Consider the following 23,612-nt stretch of genomic DNA (forward strand, 5'->3'; position numbering starts at 1 on the left):
GGTAGTTTCTGGGAGAAAACCTAATAATTCCCATTAAGACATATAATAGCCTAGTTGTGCACACACACTTTCTGTTTTCTGAACCATATGAAAGTTAAGTTGTGGACACCATGATCCTTCAGTTCTACAGTTCAGCACGTGTAATGTAAGAATAAGGGCATTCTCCACTCAGTGACGTTATTATATCAAGGAAAATTAACAATAATTCCATAATATCTAATATCTAGTACATAATTCAAATTTCCCAAGTTGTTCTCCCAAATATGTATTTTTTTTCTAATCTGTATCCCACTGAATTTTATGCATTTCATTTGGTTATTGTATCTCTTAGCTTTCTTTCTGTAAAGCCAGTTTTCTTGTAGATGCCACATTTTCCATTTAATTCACTATTATTCAATTCTCTCCCATGACACAGACGTCATTTGAAAATTTTTACAATGAACATTTTTTATTGTGGTAAAATACACATAAAAGCTACCATTTTAACAACTTTTAGTTGTACAGTTCAGTGGCATTAAGTACATTCACGTTTGTGTAACCATCACCACCATCCATCACCAGAACAGTTTCATCGTACCAAACTGAAATTCTGTACTCATTAAACAGTAACTCCCCACTCTCCCTTCCCACACCATTCTATCTTCTGTCTTGAGCCGACCTCTTTAAATTCCTCAAATAACTGGAATCCTGCAGTCTTGACTCTTTGCGAGTCCATGGACTGTAGCTTGCCAGGCTCTTCTGGAGTGGGTAGCCATTCCTTTCTCCAGGGGAACTTCCCAACCCAGGGGTCTAACTCATGCCTCCTGGATTGCAGGCAGATTCTTTACCGTCTGAGCCACCAGGGAAGCCCATAAAAGACTATAAATTGGTTTCAAGCTATCTAAACAAGGCCCACGTAACATGTGGTTGCTGTGTTTCTAAGCCTTTTTAGATCCGAGCAATTTGCTCACTTTTTTTTTTTTTTAGACGCTATTGCTTTATCGCAGAAGGGACTCAATTCATATATGCATGCATTTACCAACAACAAAAATCCATACATTTAAAAGGAACCACGCACTGTATACTGAGGTTCTCAAAGCTGCTTCTAATTTAGAAATACTGGAAGTAATTATAGAGACACATTACTTATAAATTCATATGAACCTCACATGGTTACTCTTAGTTCCATCTTTGTCAGATTACCTCATCACAATTTAGGAAACCACAATTTTGGTCTTGGTAGATGCACCCAGTACAGCAGGGGGCAGGATCACCTCCTTCTAGAAGTCAAGTGCTTAGGAAACCCCTTCTAACGTTAATCAGAGAGAATGGCTTTCAAGTTAAGCACAAAGATAACTAAAAGAAAAAAGTTTTCTCTGAATACAGAGATAAGGTAAATTCCCAGAGAATGTGCTGCTGAGGAAACATCTTACTTAAATAAAAGACTGTCAGTATTCTGTTTGAAAGAGCAATCAGGCTTGGTTTAAAAGCGGGGCAGGAGTATCAGAGTGGGTAGGAGAGAGGGTGGACGACTAAGGAAGGAGGGCGAAGAGCCGGAAAAAGTGTCTTCAGCTGCCAGAGAAGAGTGGAAACCTGCTTAGCAGGTCATTTGACGAAATGAACCGAGACGCAGGAGGAAAGTCCTCGTGGCGAGTGAAGTCGAGCGAAATCTCGAGGAGAGCAAATCTCAGGAGACTAACTCCGGATGTTTGGAAGGCCGTGCTGAAGCAGGTTTTTCCACGGACTGGAACAATCCCGAACAAGGCACTGGGCGCGGACTCGGAAAACAAGCCTCAGCTGCCAGCCTCCCCGCGCCTAGGGAGTGACCTGCGAAACCTAGGGCGCGCCCCAGCAGGTGATTCTGGAGGCGTGATGAGTCTGCTCTTTCCTTCCGAGCCTCCGCCGCGGGAAGTAGTCCCCGGCTGCGCCGGCTCCGAAGGAATCTAGGCAGAGGAGCCCTGAGGCCCTCCAGGCATAAGTTCCAGGAGCGGCGGGCGCGCAGCCAATCCCTGGAAAGAGGGCGTGGCTAACTCGGTCTCGCGGATCCCTCCGCCTGTGCTCGCTGTGCTGAGGCAGAGGGAGCCGCCATTTTGGATGCTGAGTCTTGGTTCTCCAGTGCGTCTCTGCCGTTTTTCCCGTCCGGATTTGGCCAGGTGAGTGGGCTTCTTCAAGATCGAGCGTCTTTGTTTTCTTCCCCACCCTGCGCTCCGGGTTTAGAAGTCCCTAGCCCGGGATTTGGACGACTCTGAGGTGGCAGGTGAGGAGAAACAGAATGATCCTGGGTCAGGCCGGAGGTCGGGCCGGAGGGGCTGCGGCGCGGAAGGCCGCCGAAGGCCGGGCTCGGGGGCGTGGCAGAGCCCCGAGCAGCTTGGAGACCGCTAGTCGTGGATACATGACACCGTCAAACTTTCTTGTCCTCCCTGCTCCGAGCCGTCTCTACCCCGGGGTGGAAGTGCCGCGGCCTGGGCTTTGGCACCCGACGCGGACAGGGCCGGGCCGGCGCTCTCGGCCACTGCCCTCACCCAATCTCTTCTGGCCCAGAGAGACTTCGGTTCGGTTGTGTCCCTGGTGCCGGAGGGAGTCCGCATCAGAGCCGGGCAGCTTTCCCTGGGCGGCGCGGCCTCCAGGGAACGTACCTGGGGGCCCTGGGCGAAATTTACTTTTTCTTTAGCGGAAGCAAAACGCGACCTTTGACCCCTTTCGCCGACCCCTTCTTGTCTGATGAGCGGTCTTTTGAGGAGCCTGTGGTCCTGTCCTTGCGCCCCTCCTCTTTCAGTTCTCTTTGCTCCCCTTCCGTGGTGCTGCAGGTGAGAGGACTGGAAACTCGACCTGCATAAAGTTTTACAAGGATCGGGACCCAAGATTGCCCGTTTAATAATTAGGTAATAGGAAAGAGAGTCACTTGCACTCTTTGTAGTAATAAAATTGAAATTAAGAGCTGGTCATAGTTTTTGTATTATGCTAGCGTATTCATTATGAAAATTTAAAGCAAAGGTAAAGACTAATGAATTCCCTCTTCACCCAGCTTCATCAACGATTATTTATTTTCTGGCTAATCTTGTTTCGTTTATACCCCCATTATGTATTCGTTTAATAAGGTAATAGTTAATATATGTGTCGTCGTCGCCCCCCCAACTCCCGCTCCCCGCAAGTAGTAGCCTTTTTGATTCCTGTACTTAGGAGAAATTTCCACCGGAAATTTTGTTTTTACAGCTTTCTCAGAACCCCATCTTCTGGGATAGGAGGACTTAGTAATATCCTTTTATTAGAGGATAAAAGATTGTTTTGAAACCTCAGTGTTAGTATTACATTTTAAAGTCACCCAGTTTCCTAAGTGTTCTCATTTTTAAAGTAGTGTTATTGTTCTGTCCAGATTGTTTTCAATCTTCCTGTCTTCCTTTGCCTCTGAAATCTCAGTGATCGGGAGCCCCAGAATCCCCAACTTTGTATAATCTACATAATTTAAGCTTTCATTCCTTTAAAATCATTTCCCTGGTAACTCAGCTGGTAAAGAATCCACCTACAATTCAGGAGACCCCACTTCGAATCCTGGGTCAGAAGATGCGCTGGAGAAGGTATAGGCTACCCACTCAAATTTTCTTGGGCTTCCCTGGTAGCTCAGCTGGTAAAGAATCTGCCTGCAATGTGGGAGACCTGGGTTGGGAAGATCCCCTGGAGAAGGGAAAGGCTACCCACTCCAGTATTCTGGCCTGGAGATTTCCGTGACTGTATAGTCCGAGCAGTGGAAGAGAGTCAGAAAGGAGTTACTGACTTTCACTTTTCGTTTAAAATCAATTAAGTCCCAATGACACAAAGTCTATCCCAATTTAAAAATAAAACTAGAAGAGAGTATAGTTAATGAGATAATTTAAAATACAGAAAAAGTAGTATACACATGAATACTAATTTCAGCATTATTTTATATGGCAAATATAAAAAAGGTTGAGAAATTATTAAAAATGGTTACTCAGTGTACTGTTTGGCAGCCATTAAAATGTAATACTAAAGACTAGCAGATATGATGTTAAGTGATAAAAGAATTCAGTAGTGATTGGAGTCCATGATTACAACTTTGTAAAAATATACCTTAAGAGAAACTCTTTGTGGAAGTATGCCCAATGAATTTTTTGTATTGCTTTTTATATTACTTTTATTGAGAAACAAGATAAAAGTACTGTCATAAAGTCTTATGCATTTTAAAATTTATAGCTCCTTCCAGAAAATCTTGATGGTTTCTGAAGTCTGTACTTTTCTTGTGAGTTATACATGATACTGCTGGTTTTGTGGTCTTTTATTTTATTAAATTTTCTATCTTGATTAGTTTGGTCACTGACGATTTGAGTACAATTTGCAAATACAGTAAACTTGGTGTTTCTGTATGTGAAATGGTTTTAAGAATTGGGCTGTATTATTGTGGAAATGTCTTCTAGCTTGTTTGTACTTTTATGTCACTTCTTCATATCTACAGTGCCTAAATCATACCTGGATCTGTTCATATCACTTATAAGAAAGAGGTATTCAGGATAAATAAAATAATACATTTCAAATACCGTTTTTCTATATACTAAAAAATGGCATTCTGTGTATTGTAGACTGTTGCCTCCCTTCTCAGTTTGGTTCTCTTGGAGTTACAAGACTCTAAAGTTCACTTCTTGGGACTTAATGATCTGTTTTGCTATTTTTTAGCTACTTTAAAGTTTTCAGGATTACTGTCTCTGGGCAGCTTCACTAATTTGGGAAGCTGTTCTGAGCTGCAGCAGTCTCTCCCTTCTCTCCCCAAGGGTAACATGAGGAGTGGCCCAATCCATGGTTTTACCCTTTCCCTTATTCAGAATGGAGAGTTTATCCAGTTTTAAAAGGCTCCTGAAGCTGGGTGATAAAAGAAGGACTAGATCAGTTTCTTGTTCTAACTTTAAGGACTGGGGTAAAAATAAAATGAAGGATTTGAAAGAGCCCAGAAGAGAACATGAGGTTGCTGACCAGTGTGTGACATAATTAAAATACTGAGAAGTACTTTCACAATCATTAGTTCATAATCCTTTTATAAGATTTATAGTTTCCTTTTTTTTAAATTAGTTTATTTTCTATTTTTTAACTTTACAATATTGTGTTTTCCTTTTTAATTGATTTTTGGCTGTGCTTGGTCTTTGTTGCAGTGCATGGGCTTCTCATTGTGGTTGCTCCTCTTGTTGTGGAGTGCGCGGACTCAGTAGTTGTGGTGTATAGGCCTAGTTGCCTCAAGGCACATGGAATCTTCCCAACCAGACCAGGGATTAGGCCTGTATCCCCTGCATTGGCAGGTGGATTCTTAACCGCTGAACCACCAGGGAAGTCCCTATAAGGTGTATGTTATAGGTGTTTGTGTGTCTTGTAGTTGTTTTTGTGTCACTTATCCCCATTAAACTGTCAACTCCTTAAAACACTAGGGTATCATTTAAATGTCTGTTGTCTCCATGTGCTTGGCACAGTACTTGATAGAATGTGTGCATGTGTGTGTGCTCAGTTGTGTCCGACTCTTCAGGACTCCATGGACTGTAGCCTGCCAGGCTCCTCCAGGCAAGAATACTGGAGTGGGTTGCCATTTACTCCTCCAGGGGAATTTCTGGACTCGGGGATCAAACCTGAGTCTCCTACTTTGGCCGGCAATTTCTTTACCACTGAGCCACCTGGGAAGCCCTACTTGATAGACTAGCACTCAAAAATGTTTGGTGAGTGGATGAATGGCAGTAAAAATCTTGAGGCACAAAATGAGTTTAGAATAAGCTCTGAATCAAATGAGTTTTAAATTAGGTATTGGGCAGTATTAGTATGTGGTAATGTATATGTATTCACATATACATATATTTATATATTTTTTCCTGTATATAATTATTTGTATATGTATAAAATAGTGACTTGACCAGAATAGTTTATTAACTTTTAGGTTATTCCTAAAATTAGTATTCTGAATCATTCAGGATACAAAGTCGATGGTAGCTTTGGAAACACAAGTTCAAATCCTGAATTGGAAGAATTCCCTAGCGGTTCAGGGGTTAGGACTTGGTGGTTTTACTGCCGGGATGGGAGTTGGCTCCCTGGTCAAGGAATTAAGATACTGCAAGCTTTGAGGCAGGGCCAAAAGAAAAAAAAATCCTGAAATGAGAATTAAATTGACCTTTTTTATTAGATAAGTTTTGAGTCTAATTTTTTTTTTTTACATATATTGGTAATTATTTTGGACATGTCCTAAGTAAGGTAAATAATAGTTAATACTTTGTGGTTTAGTGTCATTGTCCTTAATGATTAGTTTTTTATAGGATAGGAATCTAATTTCTGAAAGTTGAAAATCCTCAGAACTCAAGTTGACGAAGTATTTTGGCAAATTATTTTCCTTTCCTTAAATCTAAAAACTAGATTCTGTAAGTTTGTGGAACTCAAAAAAAGACTTATATTTAGTTAAATTTCCTATTAACATAATAAATGAGTGACAGCTTTGTACTAAGGACTGTACGAAACAGTGTGGGAATAACAGTGGAATCTTGGAAATAGTGTGTGCTTTGAGAAAAGTCAGACACGGCATAGTGACTAAAAGCAGCAGCAACCTTGAGAAGAGCTAAACTGATTACAGCTGAAATCCTCCAATGAGGTTGAAACAATTAAAGCAAGGGAAAAAAGATGCAAACATATATTTAACTTTTTATTTTAATTCAAAACATAAAATTCCATGTAATAATGGAGTATAACCTTTAAAAATTGTGAGCCACTGTATTGTATACCGTGTAACTTATATTGTACATCAAGTATTCTTCGTTTTTTTAAAATTTTATTTTATATGGCTATACTGGATCTCCATTGCTCCTTGAGAACTTTCTCTAGTTGTGGTGAGCAGGGGCTACTCTTAGTTGTGGTATGCTGGCTTCTCCTTGTGGTGGCTTCTCTTGTTGCAGAGTGTGGGCTCTAGGGCATGCAGGCTGCGGTAGTTGTGGCAAGCATGCTCAGCAGTTGTAGCTCTTGAGCTTAGCTACCCCAAGGCATGTGGAATCTTCCCAGACCAGGAATTGAACCTGTGTCTCCTGCATTGGCAGGCAGATTCTTAACCACTGGACTACCAGGGAAGTCCTCGTCTTCAGTTTTTAAAAAAGTTCATTTATCAGCTAATCTTTATTTTAAAATTGTTTATTTTTGGCTGTGCTGGGTCTTCATTGCTATGCACTGGCTTTCTCTAGTTGCAACGAGTAGGGTCTACTCTGTTTGCAGTGCACTGGTGTCTCATGGCAGTGGCTTCTCTTGTAGCGGAGCATAGGCTCTAGGGCGTTCGGGCTTCAGTAGTTGTGGCACGGTGGGCTTAGTTGCCCCACAGCACGTGGGATCTTTCTGCACCAGGGATTGAACCCAGGTCCCCTGCGTTGGCAGGTGGATTCTGAACTAGTTAGTGGGCCACCAGCTATTAGCTAATAACCTGCAGCTAATCTTTAGATGATTAGGCCTTTTCTTTAAGTATGGGTCTGTTGACTGGAGTTTTACCTATTTTTTTGCCACCTTCCAGGGCTTGCAGGATCTTAGTACCCCCACCAGGAATTGACTCTGGCTCTAGTCAGTGAAGAGTGTGGAGTCCTAGCCATTGGACCACCAGGAAATGCCCTAAAATCCACAAATTTTCGTTTAATCCTCATACCAGCCTTTTGAGGTATGTTGTTGTTTTTGGACTCTTAAGTCTAGTGTCCTACTCTTTTGCGATCCCTTGGACTGTAGCCCGCCAGGCTCCTCCAGGCAAGAATACTGGAGTGGGTTGCCATTTCCTTCTCCAGGAGATCTTCCTGACCCAGGGATCATGCTTGGCAGGTGGATTCATTACAACTGAGCCACCTGGGAAGCCCTTGAGGTTTCAGGGTTCATGTAAATATCCGTGTGAAATTTCCTTAAGTGTTTGATAGAATTTCCTTAAATGTTTAACAGAGAAGCCACTGGGCCTGGATTTTCTTTTGAAATGGTTCTTAATTTTAGATTCAATTTTTGTCATGCATAAGGGGCAGTTATGTTTTGTATTACTTTTGAGTCAGTTTTTATTTTTTTATTTTTATTTATTTTTGAGTCAGTTTTTAAAAAATTACTTATTTTACTTTTTGGTTGCACTGAGTCTTCATTGCTGCACTTGGGCTTTCTCTAGTTGCGATGAGTGGGGGCTGCTTTTAGTTGTGCTGCATGTGCTTCTCATTGTGGTGGCTTCTCTTGTTTCGAAGGACAGGTTCTAGGCTCTTGGGGTTCAGTAGCTGCAGCATGAGGGCTCAGTAGTTGTCACTCAAGGGCCCTAGAGTGCTCAGGCTTCAGTGGTTGTGGTGCACTGGCTTAGTTGCTCGTGGCACATGAAATCTTCCAGACCAGGGATCAAACTCATGTCCCCTGCGTTGGTAGGCAGATTCCTAGTTACTGTACCAGCAAGAAAGTCCAGCTTTATTTTTTTTAATTGTAGTTCGCTTACAATGTTATGTTAGTTTCATATGTACTGCAAAGTGATGGTCATTCATATATTTACGTTTTCAGATTCTTTTCCGTTATAGGTTATTACAAATGTTGAATATAGTTCCTTTATGTGTCAGTTTTGGTAAATTGCATTTCTAACAGATTTGTCCATTTTGTCTCATTGTTGAATTTATAGGTGTAAGTTAGTAATAACGTGTGTGTACTTGTGTTCAATTGTGCCTGACTCGGTGACCCCATGAAATGTTGTGCTTCAGGTTCCTCTGTCCATGGAATTTTCCAGGGAAGAATACTGGAGTGGGATGCCATTTCCTATTGCAGGGACTCTTCATAACCCACATCTCTTGAGCTCCTGCATTGGTAGGCAGATTGTTGACCACTGTATCATTTGGGAAGCCCAAGTTAGTAATAATGTCCCTTTTAGTATTTATAGGCCCTGTAATGATATCCCTCTTTTTCAGTCTTGATACTGGTAATGTGTTTGTCCCCCGCCACTTCCATCCTTCCTCTTTCCAAAGAACCTGTGTTTGATTTCATTGATTTTCCTCTTTTCAGTTTCATTGGTTTTTACCTTTTAATTATTTCTTTCTGCTTGCTTTGGGTTAATTTTTCTCATTTTACAGTTACTTGTGGAAGCTTAGTTTACTAATTTGAGACCTTTCTTTTCCTTTTTTGGGGGGGGTGGGCAGGAAGTAGAAAAGAATAACATTATTGCTTTGTCAGGCAGAGAGAGACACCAGGCTTCTGCCTCAAAAAACTGTCTCTCAGACCTTCCTTCTTTTCTAATGTGAGCATTTAAAATTGTAAAATTTCCACAAGTATTGCTTTAGCTTCACACACACATTTTGATGTTATATTTTAATTTTCATTTTCTTACAGTTTAAACTTTTAAAAATAATTTCCACTTGAAACTTCCTCTTTGACATGTACTATTTAGAAGTATAGTGTTTAATTTACAAGTGTTTGGAGATTGTTATCTTTCTTATTACTGATTTTAGGTTAATTTCCATTTCAGTTAAAAAATATACCTTGTGTGCCTTCAGTTCTGTTTAATTTGTTAAAGCTTGTTTTGTAACCCAGGATGTGTTCTACATTCATGAATGTTTCCTGTGCATTGCTGTGTTGAGTGGAGTGTTCTGTAAATGTCAGTGAGATATAGTTGGTTATTACTGGTGTTCAGTTCTGTACTCTTGCTGATATTCTGTCTGCTAGTTTAAGAGATTTGAAAGGGAAGTATGTTGAAGTGTCCAACTACAATTAAGGATTTGTTTCTTTGTCCTGTCCTATCTGTCTTTTGTTGTTTCTTGTATTTTGAAGCTTTATTGTGCATTCACTATTAGGTTGCATTCACTATTAGGTTGTTACATTTTCTTTGTGAATTCACCCTTCTGTGATATATCTCTTTGTATCCTTGGTTTTTCCTGCTGAAGTCTACTTTGTCTAACAGTATAGCCCCTTCAGCTTTTTTTTAAAGTTGAAGTATTATTGATATATAACTTTTTATTAGTTTCAGGTGTACAACGTAATGATTTGATATTTGTATGTATTGCAAAATGATTGCTGCATTGAGTTTTTGTTGTTGTTCAGTCTCTTGAGTCCAACTCTTTGTGACACCAGGCTTCCTTGTCCTCCATCTCCTGGAGTTTGCTCAAACTCACATCCATTGAGTCAGTGATGCCATCAGTAAGTCTAGTTAACATCTGTCACCATACATAGTTACAGTTTTTTCCTCTTCTGATGAGAACTTTTAAGATTCATTCTCTTGGGACTTCCCTGGCAAACCAGTGGTTAAGACTGAATTTCTATTGCAGGGAGTGCAGGTTCAATCTCTGGTCCGGAACTTAAGATCCCACATCCCACATCCCACATGCCCAGCAGCAGGGCCGAAAAAAATGGAAAAAAAAAAAAATTTATTAGTAGCTTTCTAGTTTGTTGTTGTTGTTCAGTTGCTCAGTCGTGTCTGACTCTCTGCGACCCCATGGAGTGCAGCATGCCAGGCTTCCCTGTCCTTCACCATCTCCCAGAGCTTGCTCAAACTCATGTCCATCGAGTCGGTGATGCCATCCAACCATCTCATCCTCTGTCGTCCTCTTCTCCTCCTGCCCTCAATCTCTCCCAGGATCAGGGTCTTTTCAACTGGGTCAGCTCTTCACATCAGGTGGCCAAAGTATTGGAGCTTCAGCATCAGTTCTTCCAATGAATATTCAGGACTGATTTCCTTTAGGATGGACTGGTTTGAACTCCGTGCTGTCCAAGGGACTCTAAAGAGTCTTCTCCAACCCCACAGTTCAAAATATATAATACAGTATTAATCATAGTCACCACACCACATTGTACATAACATCCCATGACTCATTTACAGTATTTTATAACTGGAAGTTTGTAATGAAATGGGTGGAGGGGGTCAAAAGGTACAACTTTCAGCTTTCTTTTGACTACTGTTTGCATGATATACTTTTTTTAATCCTTTTAACCTTCCTACATTATCGATGTGAATTTAATCTTGGCAGTATATAGTTTGATCATTTTGTGAACCATCTGGTAAGCCTAGTTAACATCTGTCACCATACATAGTTACAATTCTGACAATCTCTTTTTTAAATTGTCACTTTAGATCATTTCTACTTATGTAATTGTTAGTATATTTGAATTTAAGTCTACTACTTTATTACTTGTTTTCTGTTTTTCATTTCTCTTTCTGCTTGCATGCCTTATCTTGGGTTATTTGAACAGTTTAGTCTTCAGATTTAAAATCTTTCCCCTTTTTAGTCTTTTTTTTGATATGTTTTACTGGTCAATCTAGGAATTATAGTGGACATACTTAACTTTTCACAATCTACTTAGTATTTTATCACTTCTTGTGGAATATATTAATAGAAATATCATGTAGATCCCTTTTCCTTGCTCCTTCCCCCTTTATACCATTATGTTGTGGTTATCTTGTGTATTATGTTTACATGTGTTGGAAAAAAACCCATCAGTGTTATTAGTTTCACTTTTAACTGTCAAATACATTTTAAGAGACTCAAGAGAACAATCATCTATTGCATTTACCCAGATATTTGCCATTTCTGTAATGTAAGATATAAGTATTTGCCATTTCTTCCTTTATTTTAGTGTTCCAAGTTTTCTTATTAATTTTCCCTCATCTGAGAGTGACTTGTGTGTGTGCTGAGTAGTGTCTGACTCTTTGCGACCTCATGGACTGTAGCCTACCAGGCTCCTCAGTCCATGGGAGTTTCCCAGCAAGAATACTGGAGTGGGTTGCCATTTCCTCCTCCAGAGGGTATTCCTGACTCAGGGATGGAATTTGCATCTCCTGCGTCTCCTGCATTGGGAGGTAGATTCTTTTTTTTTTTTTGGTAGGTAGATTCTTTACCACTGAACCGCCTGGGAAAACCAGAGAATGACTTATTTCCCCTGTATTTCTGAAGGGTATTTTCACTGGGTATAGAATTCTGGGTTGACAGTTCTTTTCTGGTCATACTTCCTCTTGGCCTCTGTGGTTTCTGATGGGAAGTCTGTTATTTGAATAGATGATCTATAGGTAATGTGTTTTTCTTTGGCTGCTTTCAGTATTTTAAAAATTTGTCTTTAGTTTTCAGCAGTTTGATTAAGATGATTTGGGCATACCTTTCTTTGGAATTATTCAGTTCAGAGCTCTCTGAGGTTTTTAGTCTGTAGATTTATTTAGTTTGCTAAATTTGGAGTTTTCACTCAGTATTTTCCCAAAAGTTTTTGGGTACCAAACTGTTTCTCCCATCCTGAGATTCTGGTGATGCAATATTAGACCCTTTGCTATTTCTACAGATATCTGAAACTGTGATCACTTTTTTCAGTGTTTTTTTTTTAATCTCTTTTTCAGATTGAATACTTAGTATTGATCTATGTTCAAGTGCATAGGCACTTTCCATTGTCATTTCCTTTCTGCTATCCAGCCCATAGGGTGAATTTTTAACATTTTTTGAAAACATTTTATTTATTTTTGACTGTGCTGGGTCTTCGATGCCGTGTTGGCTTTTCCCTAGTTGAGGCAAGCAGGGACTGCTCTCTTGTTGCTGTGGGCGAACTCTCATTGAGCTGGCTTGTCTTGTTGTGGAGCACAGGCTCTAGAGCATGCAGGCTTCAGTAGTTGCAGTTCCCCAGCTCTAAAGCACAGGCTCAATAGTTGTGGTGCACAGATTTAGTTGCTCTGTGGTATATGGGATCTTCCCAGGTCAGGGATCAAACCCATGTCTCCTACATTGACAAGCAGATTCTTTACCACTGTGCCACCAGCGAGGCCCCTCTTTTGATTATTGTATTTTTCAGTTCTAAAGTTTGTTTCCTCAGGAATTCCCTGGTGATCCAGTAGTTCAGACTTGGTGCTTTCACTGCCAGGACCTAGGTTTAGGGGCTGGGTTTGATCTCCGGTCGAGGAACTAAGATTTTGCAAGGTGCACAGAGGGCCAGAAAAAAAAATTATTTCCTCTTGATGTTGTTTGTTTCTTTAGTGAGATTTTCTAGTCATTCATTTCAAGAGTATTTGCCCTTATTTGTTGCAATGTGTTTTAAATTTATTTTTTATTGAATTGTAGTTGAATTGTTGAAATATTTTTACAGTAGCTGCTTTAAAGCCTTTGTCAATTAATTTCAGTAACTGTATAATCTCAGCATTGATGTATGTTGATTGTTTTTTCTGTGAGTTGACTTTACTGATTTGGTGTATTTCACTCAAGTCTGTCCACACCAGGGATCCTCTTTCTGGCTTCTCAAGACAGGACTAGAGAGTTGAGCTTCTCTTGCTGTTTGTACTTTCCTGTGTCAGTGCTCACTTCTGGGTTTCAGACTGCCTTGCATCTAGGAAATACCAGAGGGAAAAGGTGATAAACTCACTACCACTTTATTGGTGTATCAAATTTGGTCTCTAGCCAGCTTCTATTATTTACTTTCAGAATCCTCAAAAAGCTGCTCCATTATATGCTTTTCAGGATTTATAGCTTTATTCAGTGAAAGGAATTGAACCTAGAACCCTCCCTGTTCTTTACTTTTTTTCTTCTGCTTTTAAGGACTATTCATGTTGCTATAAATATATATAGCTAGTTCATTAATTCTGTTGGCTGGATAGTATTCTGTCATGTTTGTGTTACATTTTATCTTTCTTTTTGTAATGGAGACTTGGCATTTGTCCACCTCCTTACTACCACAGAATCCATACACCTGTGTCTTCATGGCTTCTGTACAAATTTCCTTGGGGGTATCTGTCCAGTACTCTTACCTGGAAAATCCCATGGATGGAGGAGCCTGGTAGGCTGCAATGACTTCACTTTCACTTTTCACTTTCATGCATTGGAGAAGGAAATGGCAACCCACTCCAGTGTTCTTGCCTGGAGAATCCCAGGGACGGGGGAGCCTGGTGGGCTGCCGTCGATGGGGTCGCACAGAGTCAGACACGACTGAAGCGACTTAGCAGCAGCAGCAGCATGTGTCCAGGAATAGAATTGCAGGATCCTAGGGTATATGTGTACATTTACTATTAAGACATAACATATTATTAAATACTAATTGGCTAATACTGTTAGAATACTGATAGATGAATAGAATATTATTTAACCTTAAATGGAAGAAAGTTCTTTGATGTGCTACAACATGGACTATTGGACTATATTAATATTAGTACTCCACTGTGTGTGTGTATATATATACACACACACACACACATATACACATTTGTTTATCCATTCATCTTTCATTGGACAGATTGTTTCCATTGCTTAGCTATAATGAATAATGCTGCTATGAACATGGGTGTACAAATTGTTTCTTTCAAGAAAGAAGATTTTCAAGAGCTGTCTTGAGAATTAATCTTGATCATTTATGCCTTTTTGCCTGTTTCAGTACAATAGAATATTTAGTGTCCTGCAGAACCTTAGGGTTGAAAGGGACTTTAGAGATTATATTGTAATAAATTATGATCCTATATTATTGTAGAAATACCATTTAGCTTAAGTTTTCTAGCTTGGTTAACAAGTCTTGGTACAGTGTGAACCAGAGGTTGCTTTGTTAGATCTAGGTTCTGGCTTCTTTGGTCTTGTGTAAAAATCAAGTCTTTGGCTGGATATCTTCTGTTTCCTCCTCCAAAGCCACATACTTTTTTCTTCCCTCTGATCTATATCCCTGGAGGCTAATTCATGTGTGCTGTGTGTGGGGGCCCCTTTGCTTCCTGGCTTCCAGTTAAGGGATAGATGGACCTGCAGAGGAACGAGGGCTTGGTGCAGATTGTCTGCGCCTCCACCAGTGTAATTCTTTGCTGGTGGCCCTTTCTGGATAGCTACCCTCCCCAGGTTCCACTTCTTCATCTTGCCCATTCAGGCCTAGATGTATTTATGGTTCTGAGGCAATTCATTATCCTTTGTTCTTTTCTCTAAACGTTACCCACACCTTTGTAAGTAGTATCTTTATTGAATTCTTCTCACTTTAACCAGCTGTGGATACTGTGTGTTTCTAGCTGGTACCCTGATTGTTAGACTCCTTTAAAGGGGCCTTATGATTTTACTTTTGTAAATCTGAAAAACGTTATTACTGAATCATAAGATTAGTAATTTAGGTTTATTTTTATCTACTTTCTGTGGTAGGTTTACGGTAGGGTTTTGAGGGGAGAGAAAGTCTCTCCTCACATTCCCAGCCAAAAGATTCACTGTGAAATATAGACACCTCTTCGGTATTTTCAACTTCCTTCACAGAATTGGATTAATATTTGTAGCATAAAACATTCAGTTCCTCTTTCAGAGAATTTTAGCACCTAAGACCCTGTTCATGTGATTGTTTGGGTTCCTTTTGTTCCCTAACTGTTTGAGCATGGTCCCAAACTAGCATTTGTGGGTGTTGACCTATCTTTGACAAATATGTGAAAAAGAAGTGTCTTTATATCCTGCAGAGTTTTTTCATGTTACTAAAGCTACCCTTTATTACCTGTCTCTTTGTGTTGTGTCTTTCAGTGTCTAGCCGCTTTAGATACCTATTCTGATAATGTTTACTGAGGAGTTAACATTTTAATTTTCTAAGGAGGCAAATGAATTTATTTATATTACTTGTCTTTTGATAGAAATTCCAAATTACATCTTTCTGAGGTAGATTTGGTTTTAGTGTTAGTCCAAATTCCTTAGATTTGAAAAGAGTTTACATATAGGTGTTGACTAAAAAATATGCACAACTTGAGAGTTGCTAGTGAAGTTTTGTTTGGGGCAAAATGAAGACTGCAGTCCAGGAGATAGTACCTCAGTTCTGAGAGACTGTTCTAAGGAGGCAGGAGAGGAAATGAGGCTATGAACAAGTTTGTAACAAAGGGAGCAGGCAGTTTGAACATCAAAGATGAGGTTATCAAGTTAAGGAGTTCTGCATTCTATGTATGGGAATTGGCAAGCCTCTGGACGCACTGAATTCATTCCTTTCATATGCACCTCATCTACCTAGGGCCAAATTCTGTTTCCTTGTTCACCTGCAGGAGTGGCAGATGGCTGCTTTTTTGCATCAACAACCCCTGTCCCCCACCCAGCAGTTACCGTGGGGGGTGGCAGCATCTGTTGGATGGCAGTTTTGGGAGCCCTCATTCACATTTGGAGGCCAGAAATCGCTGATGGCTGTGACATTTCTTGTTAATTGATAAGGCAGGAAGTATTTTCATTTCCTAGCCCCTCCCCATGGTAATAGTTTCTCTCTGTATTCTTGCCACCTCTCCTTGATCTCTTCAGCTTGTTAGGTCCATACCGTCTCTGTCCTTTATTTTGCCCATCTTTGCATGAAACTGTACAAAAAACTATACAAAAAAGATCTTCACGACCCAGATAATCACAACGGTGTGGTCACTCACCTAGAGCCAGACATCCTGGAATGTGAAGTTAAGTGGGCCTTAGGAAGCATCACTACAAACAAAGCTAGTGGAGGTGAAGGAATTGCAGTTGAGCTATTTCAGATCCTAAAAGATGATGCTGTGAAAATGCTGCATTCAATATGTCAGCAAATTTGGAAAACACAGCAGTGGCCACAGCACTGGAAAAGGTTTGTTTTCATTCCAATCCCAAAGAAAGGCAATGCCAAAGGATGCTCAAACTACCGCACAGTTGCACTCATCTCACATGCTAGGAAAGTAATGCTCAAAATTCTCCAAGCCAGGCTTCAACAGTGCATGAACTGTGAACTTCCAGATGTTCAAGGTGGATTTAGAAAAGGCAGAGGAACCAGAGATCAAATTGCCAGCATCTGTTGGATCATCGAAAAAGGAAGAGAGTTCCAGAAAAACATACTTCTGCTTTATTGACTATGCCAAAGCCTTTGACTGTGTGGATCACAATAAACTCTGGAAAATTCTGAAAGAGATGGGAATACCAGACCACTTGACCTGCCTCTTGAGAAATCTGTATGCAGGTCAGGAAGCAACAGTTAGAATTGAACATGGAAGAACAGCCTGGTTCCAAATCGGGAAAGGAGTACTTCAAGGCTGTGTATCATCACCCTGCTTATTTAACTTATATGCAGAGTACATCATGAGAAACGCTGGGCTGGAAGAAGCACAAGCTGGAATCAAGATTGCTGGGAGAAATATCAATACCCTCAGATATGCAGATGACACCACCCTTATGGCAGAAAGCGAGGCAGAACTAAAGAGCCTCTTGATGAAAGTGAAAGAGGAGAGTGAAAAAGTTGGCTTAAAGCTCAACGTTCAGAAAACTAAGATCATGGCATCTGATCCCAACACTTCATGGCAAATAGATGGGGAAACAATGGAAACAGTGAGAGACTTTATTTTTGGGGGCTCCAAAATCACTGCAATGGTGACTGCAGCCATGAAATTAAGAGACACTTATTCCTTGGAAGAAAAGCTATGACCAGCCTAGACAGCATATTAAAAATCAGAGACATTACTTTGCCAACAGAGGTCCGTCTAAACAAAGCTATGGTTTTTCCAGTAGTTATGTGTGGATGTGAGAGTTGGACTATAAAGAAAGCTGAGTGCTGAAGAATTGATGCTTTTGAACTGTAGTGTTGGAGAAGACTCTTGAGAGTCCCTTGGACCGCAAGGAGATCCAACCAGTCCATCCTAAAGGAGATCAGTCCTCGGTGTTCATTGGAAGGACTGATGATGAAGCTGAAACTCCAATACTTTGGCCACCTGATGCAAAGAGCTGGCTCATTTGAAAAGATCCTGTTCCTGGGAAAGATTGAAGGCAGGAGGAGAAGGGGTTGACAGAGGATGAGATGGTTGGATAGCATCACCGACTCAATGGACATGAGTTTGAGTAAACTCCGGGAGTTGGTGATGGACAGGGAGGCCTGGCACAATGCAGTCCATGGAGTTGCAGAGTCGGACACGACTAAGTGACTGATCTAACTGAACCCCATGGAATAAATTCGACCATATTTGGGAGATTTCTTTTTTTTCCATCCCATGGGAGGCTTATCCCAGATCAGGTAGAGATCTTCATTGATATGTCACTCCAGGTGTTAATTTCCTGATCAATGGAATTAGGCCCACTGATAAATAAAAAAAGAGTCTCTGGATTCTCTGTCTTCTAACCTAATAGGATCCATGAGTTATTTCCCTTGTTGCTTCTTCTCATAGCTAGAGTCACACTATTGCAATTATTGTGTGTTATAAATGTGATCTATTTCTTCAAGATGTTTAGTTATCATTAATTTGGATGAAGGCCTGGTTATGCCTCATATAATACAAAAGACAGCAATCTTGTAAACATATTACAAGTAATAACAGTTAATAACGTGATTAAAGTTTCAGATAGGGGTTTAAGCCATGAGCTTTCAGAACCAAATCATCTTCCTAAAAAAGCACCCATTAGAGGATTCATTTGGTATATAAATACAACATACAGTTTGAATTATAGCACAGGTGCCCCCTTGAGATGCTGTAACGTTAGTAAGGGCCATATGATTTTGTAAGACAGCTTTTCTTATCACAGAGACCTCAGAATTCCATGGGCTAATAGCCTGGTTGCGTTAATCATTTAATGCCTTTTGAGTGAATTTTGGTAAGGCTTCAATGTGAGAAATAACATTTTCCAGTCCTATGGAAGGTGCAAAAATAGCTGCTAAGTGATCATACTAGTGAAACAGAGATCTCTTGGTCCATCAAGTTCGTATTGATGGTAAATTTGCTGGGGTCATATCTAAGTTTGTACATAAGTGGCCTTGAACCCAAGGGAATCCTAAAGTACACGTTACTAGCCAGTCAGGTGGAAACCAGGGTCATAGATTGGACCCACAAAGCCATTTAGTTCTGTTAGGTGCCAGCCAGTGTATTTCTGGTCTTCTGACCCAGTCTTTTCCATGTCAATCACTGTCTTTTTCGAGAAATGGTACATTGATAGTTTTCTTTCTTTTTTTTTTTTTACATTGATAGTTTTCATAAGACACCCAGCCTAATTTTCTAGTGCTGTTAGGTTGATTATCTTTGGTATGATTTAATTGTTTTCAGCATAAGGGTGGCCTTTAGGATAAACTTCCATAGCCTGGTATTAGCCAGATAAACCCATCCCATAACTGAGGAAGCATCCCATAACTGAGGAAGCATCCCTCTTAATAGTCTCGAGTTTACTTTTTCTTTTGTTTTTGACTAGGATTTAGCCTGTTGCTCTTATTGAGCTTGAGTAACTTTAAGGGAAAATTCATATTTATGGCCACGGTCAGAATAAGTATGTTTGTTTGGCCAGATGAGTTGGTCTTATCTAATGATTATCAGTAGCAGCCCAGACAAAGCTATAATTCCTTTCTTCTAAAATAAACTTTGTAAGAGCCAGCCAATCAGAGCCTTGGAGGGGAGAAACCCACCAAGGTAAACTAGAGGTACTGGATGCAGGTAATTGACTGCAACCCAACAATATGATTGATTTATAAAATTTGCATAAGATCATGCCCATGATAGAAAAACATTTGATTCATGTGTAAGAGTCCAAAAAACCAGGAAGAAAACGTTATGAACAATCATATGAATCAGATCCAGATCTTGGATCAGTTGTCTACTTCTGATGTCATCGTCTTCACTGAAGAATTGATGCTTTCAAACTGTGGTGTTGGAAAAGACTCTTGAGAGTCCCTTGGACAGCAGGGTGAGCAAATCAATCAGTTCTAAAGGCAATCAGTCCTGAATATTCACTGGAAGGACTAATGCTGCAGCTCTAATACTTTGGCCACCTGATGCAAAGAGCCGGCTCATTAGAAAAGACCCTGATACTGGGAAAGGTTGAAGGCAGGAGAAGGGGATGACAGAGGATGAGATGGTTGGATGGCATCACCAACTCAATGGTCATGAGTTTGAGAAAGCTCCTGGAGTTGGTGAAGGACAGGGAAGCCTGGCGTGCTGCAGTCCATGGGGTCTCAAACAGTCAGACATGACTGAGCAACTGAACAGCAATGGCCTGGAGCATATCTTGTGGTTTTGTTTATGGTTTTATAATTAAACAAGCCTGCTTCATTGAATACTGTTCCAGTAGCTTTCTTTAACTTACAGTGGCCTCCCAAAGTTTCCTAGGTTTCCTTCTCTATTTATAGTCCCCTACTGGGACTTCTACAGCTACGTGTATAACTATCTTCTTCTATCCCTATCATGATTGTTTATTTAGATTTTGAATTCAGATGCACTTAGATTTTATTCTGAACTCTTACCACTTAGTTGCTGGCTGATCTTGGGCAAGTGCCTGGTAGAGTAAATGACAGCCCTAGTTACTGTTTTTTCTGCCTTTCTGCTTCCCATCTATTTCTGGTTATGAATGCCTTCAGAACAAGGATACCATATGGATCTAGGCAGCACAGAACCTACTGTAGCACCTGACATCTTCTAATTTTTGAATTGACGTTTTCAGCTTAGGATTATGAGACAGGTGGCATAAACTGTAATTAATGTCATACTTCAACTGTACTGAACTTGTGTTTCTCATAAAACTTCTTGTTCTCTCTGGTACCTGGATTTTAGATGCATCACTCCCTCTGCCCAAGATAGTCACACCGTGTTTTTACTTTATGAATTTTGTTTGTCCTTTAGGACTTGGCTTAGGCTTTTCCTTCCCCCTAGAAAGAATTCTGTAACATCCCTGAGTAGGTTACATGTCTTTTCTGTAAAGTAGGTTTCTTAATCTTGACACTTGGCATTTTGGGCTAGATACCTTTTTGTTTGGGGCAGAGGCATGGTCCTGTTCATTGTAGGATGTTAGCATCTCTGGATGCCTACTATATATGCTAGTAGCATCTTCTCCAGTCATAACAACCCAAAAGTCTTCAGTCATTGCCAAATGACTGTGGGCAAAATCATTTTCAGTTGACAACTCCTCTAGAGGTATAGTCCTTAGCAAATAGTATTGTAGTTGCCAGATTTTCTTAGCTGTTTTTTTTTCCCAGTAGAATGTAAGTTTCTCTGATCACAAGGACTGTGCCCTTTTTTTTTTTTAAATCTCCAGCATCTAGCCATTGTCTGTCATAATCAGCAATATTTGTTAAATGGATTGAACATAATTTAGTATAATGGATTCCAGATATTTACCATTGTAAACTAGAGCTTGGATTAATTATTAAATGAAGAGTGAAGGATTCTGAAGGACAGTTTCACAAAAGGAAGATAGTGGTTATTGGTTTATACACAGGCAGACATACTATTCCTAATGTTCCTCCTTACATTGGGTATCTTTTTTGGTTTGTCCTTTGGTTACTTTGTTAGACCTAGCTTTTTTCCCCCCATCTTTAAAGATGTATATTTTATTGAAGTATAGTTGTTACAGTGTTTCAGGTACACAGCAAAGTGATTTGGTTATACAAATACACATATATTATTTTTGAAATTGTTTTCCATCATTGGTTTTTATAAGATACTGACTAGAGTTCCCTGTGCTGTACAGTAAACCTTTGTTGCTTGTCACATAGCATAGCTTTTTAAATTAGAAATCTAGTATTCTATTCATACTAACTCAAAACAGGTGGAAGCAGAACGTCATAATTTTTAGTTAGGCAAAAATTCATAAGTATTCTAATATGTATATTATACATGCTGCTGCTGCTGCTGCTAAGTCGCTTCGGTCGTGTCCTACTCTGTGCGACCCCATAGATGGCAGCCCACCAAGCTCCGCCATCCCCGGGATTCTCCAGGCAAGAACACTGGAGTGGGTTGCCATTTCCTTCTCCAGTGCATGAAAGGGAAAAGTGAAAGCGAAGTCGCTCAGTCGTGTCCGACTCTCAGCGACCCCATGGACTGTAGCCTACCAGGCTCCTCCGTCCATGGGATTTTCCAGGCAAGAGTACTGGAGTGGGGTGCCATTGCCTTCTCCGATATTATACATACGTATATATATACGAAAGCTTTTCTATTCATCTCTGTTCTTTAGTACTTGTAGGTCTTTGGTAAACATTTCTTACCAAGCTTCACTTGATAAAGGCTTGAGAAAGAACATTAAAAAAAAAAAGAGAGATGGAGAAATTGGAGAACATAAACTAAATGAAATGGAAGCACTGAATATGAAGTAGAAAAAGTGAAACAAATTAGATAAAAGTAAAGATAATCATATACCAGTTGTTTTAAAACATGACTGCTCATTAGAAACATATCTGGAGCTCTGAAGAAAAAAAGCAATACCTGAGCATTTGTATTTTTCAAAAATTTCAAGATAATTCTGATACACATCTGGATTTTAAAAAGTGATTACAGATTTTTCTGTTAGATCCTAGTTTTGGTGATATAGTTACATTATTTTTCTGTTGACCAATCATGATAAAATAGTATTAAGTGAGTAATGGTTACATAATCACAATAGTAAAAGATGTTTATCAGTTTTCACAATCAATAGCCAGACAAAAAATAAAAGATAATTACAGTTGCAAACTATAATGGGAACATGATTAACTTAACAATATAACCTAATTACATACAGTTTAGGGGGGGGATCTGGCAGAGTGATGTGCATGGTAAGTGGAAGTGCATATATGCACATGTTTTCATTTACCCAGCCAGCCTCTATCTTTTAGTTGGTGCTTTTAATCCATTTACATTTAAGGTGATTATCTACATTTAAAGTGGCTATCAATATGCATGGTCTTATTTCTTAATTGTTTTGGGTTTATTTTCTGTAGGTCTTTTCTTCTCTTGTGTTTCCTGCCTAGAGAAGTTCCTTTAACATTTGTTGTAAAGCTAGTGGTGCTGGATTCTCTTAACTTTTGCTTGTCTGGAAAGCTTTTGATTTCTCCATCAAATATGGAGAGTCTTGCTGGGTAGAGTATTCTTGGTTGTAGGTTCTTCCCTTTTATCACTTTAAATATATCATCCAATTCCCTCTGTTTTGTAGAGTTTGTTGAGAAATCAACTTGATGGCCTGATGCGAGTTCCCTTGTATGTTATTTGTCATTTTTCCCTTGTTGCTTTTAATATTTTATCTCTGTCTTTAATTTTTGTCAGTTTGAATACTATGTGTTTTGGTGTGTTTGTTAGGTTTATCCTTCCTGGGACTCTCTGTGTTTCTTGGACTTGATTGACTATTTCCTTTCCCATGTTTGGGAAGTTTTCAGCTGTTATCTCCTCTACTATTTTCTCAGGTCCTTTCTCCTCATCTCCTTCTGGGACCCGTTTAATGCAAATGCTGGTGTGTTGAATGTTGTCCCAGAGGCCTCTTAGGCTGTCTTCATTTCTTTTTATTCTTTTTTCTGTAGTTTTCTATGGCAGTGATTTCCATCATTCTGTCCTCCAGGTCATTTATCTGTTCTTCTGACTCAGTTATTCTGCTGTTGATTCCTTCTAGTGTATTATTCATCTGTTTGTTTGTTCTTTAGTTCTTGTAGGTCTTTGGTAGACATTTCTTACATCTTTTCAGTCTTTGCCTCTGTTCTTTTCCTGAGATCCTGGATCATTTTCACTATCATTATTCTGAATTCTTTTTCTGAAAGGTTGCCTACCTCCACTTCATTTACTGGTTTTTCTGGGATTTTATCTTGTCCCTTCATCTGGGACATACCTTTCTGCTTTTTCATTGTGATGTACATTCTGTAATATGGTTTTTGTTTTAGCTGCTGTGAGACTGCTTATTCTTGGCTTCTTCTGTCTGCCCTCTGATTGATGAGGCTAAGAGGAAGGGACTGGTGATGGGAAAAAGTAGGTCTTGCTCAGTAAAGCTTTAATCCAATTATCTGCTGATGGGTAGGGTTCCTTCCCT

General features: G+C 39.8%; 1 protein-coding gene across 7 annotated transcripts in view; it reads left to right on the forward strand.

The window, feature by feature from the left end:
* The first annotated feature begins 2,043 nt into the window (after window positions 1-2,043).
* IST1 (IST1 factor associated with ESCRT-III) overlaps window positions 2,044-23,612 on the forward strand; it is a 38,818-nt gene continuing 17,249 nt past the window's right edge. For 4 of the 7 annotated variants that reach the window (XM_081512657.1, XM_081512654.1, XM_081512652.1 and 1 more), the window contains exon 1: window positions 2,044-2,132. The gene's annotated coding sequence lies outside the window, so the exon portion shown is untranslated. Of the gene's footprint in view, window positions 2,133-7,504; window positions 7,646-23,612 lie in introns of all 7 variants that reach the window. The other 3 variants (XM_081512658.1, XM_081512655.1, XM_081512653.1) reach the window with 1 other exon arrangement.

Source organism: Giraffa tippelskirchi, chromosome 7, assembly GCF_054371585.1.
Source record: "Giraffa tippelskirchi isolate mGirTip1 chromosome 7, T2T-mGirTip1v1.2.pri, whole genome shotgun sequence".
Lineage (NCBI taxonomy): Eukaryota > Metazoa > Chordata > Mammalia > Artiodactyla > Giraffidae > Giraffa > Giraffa tippelskirchi.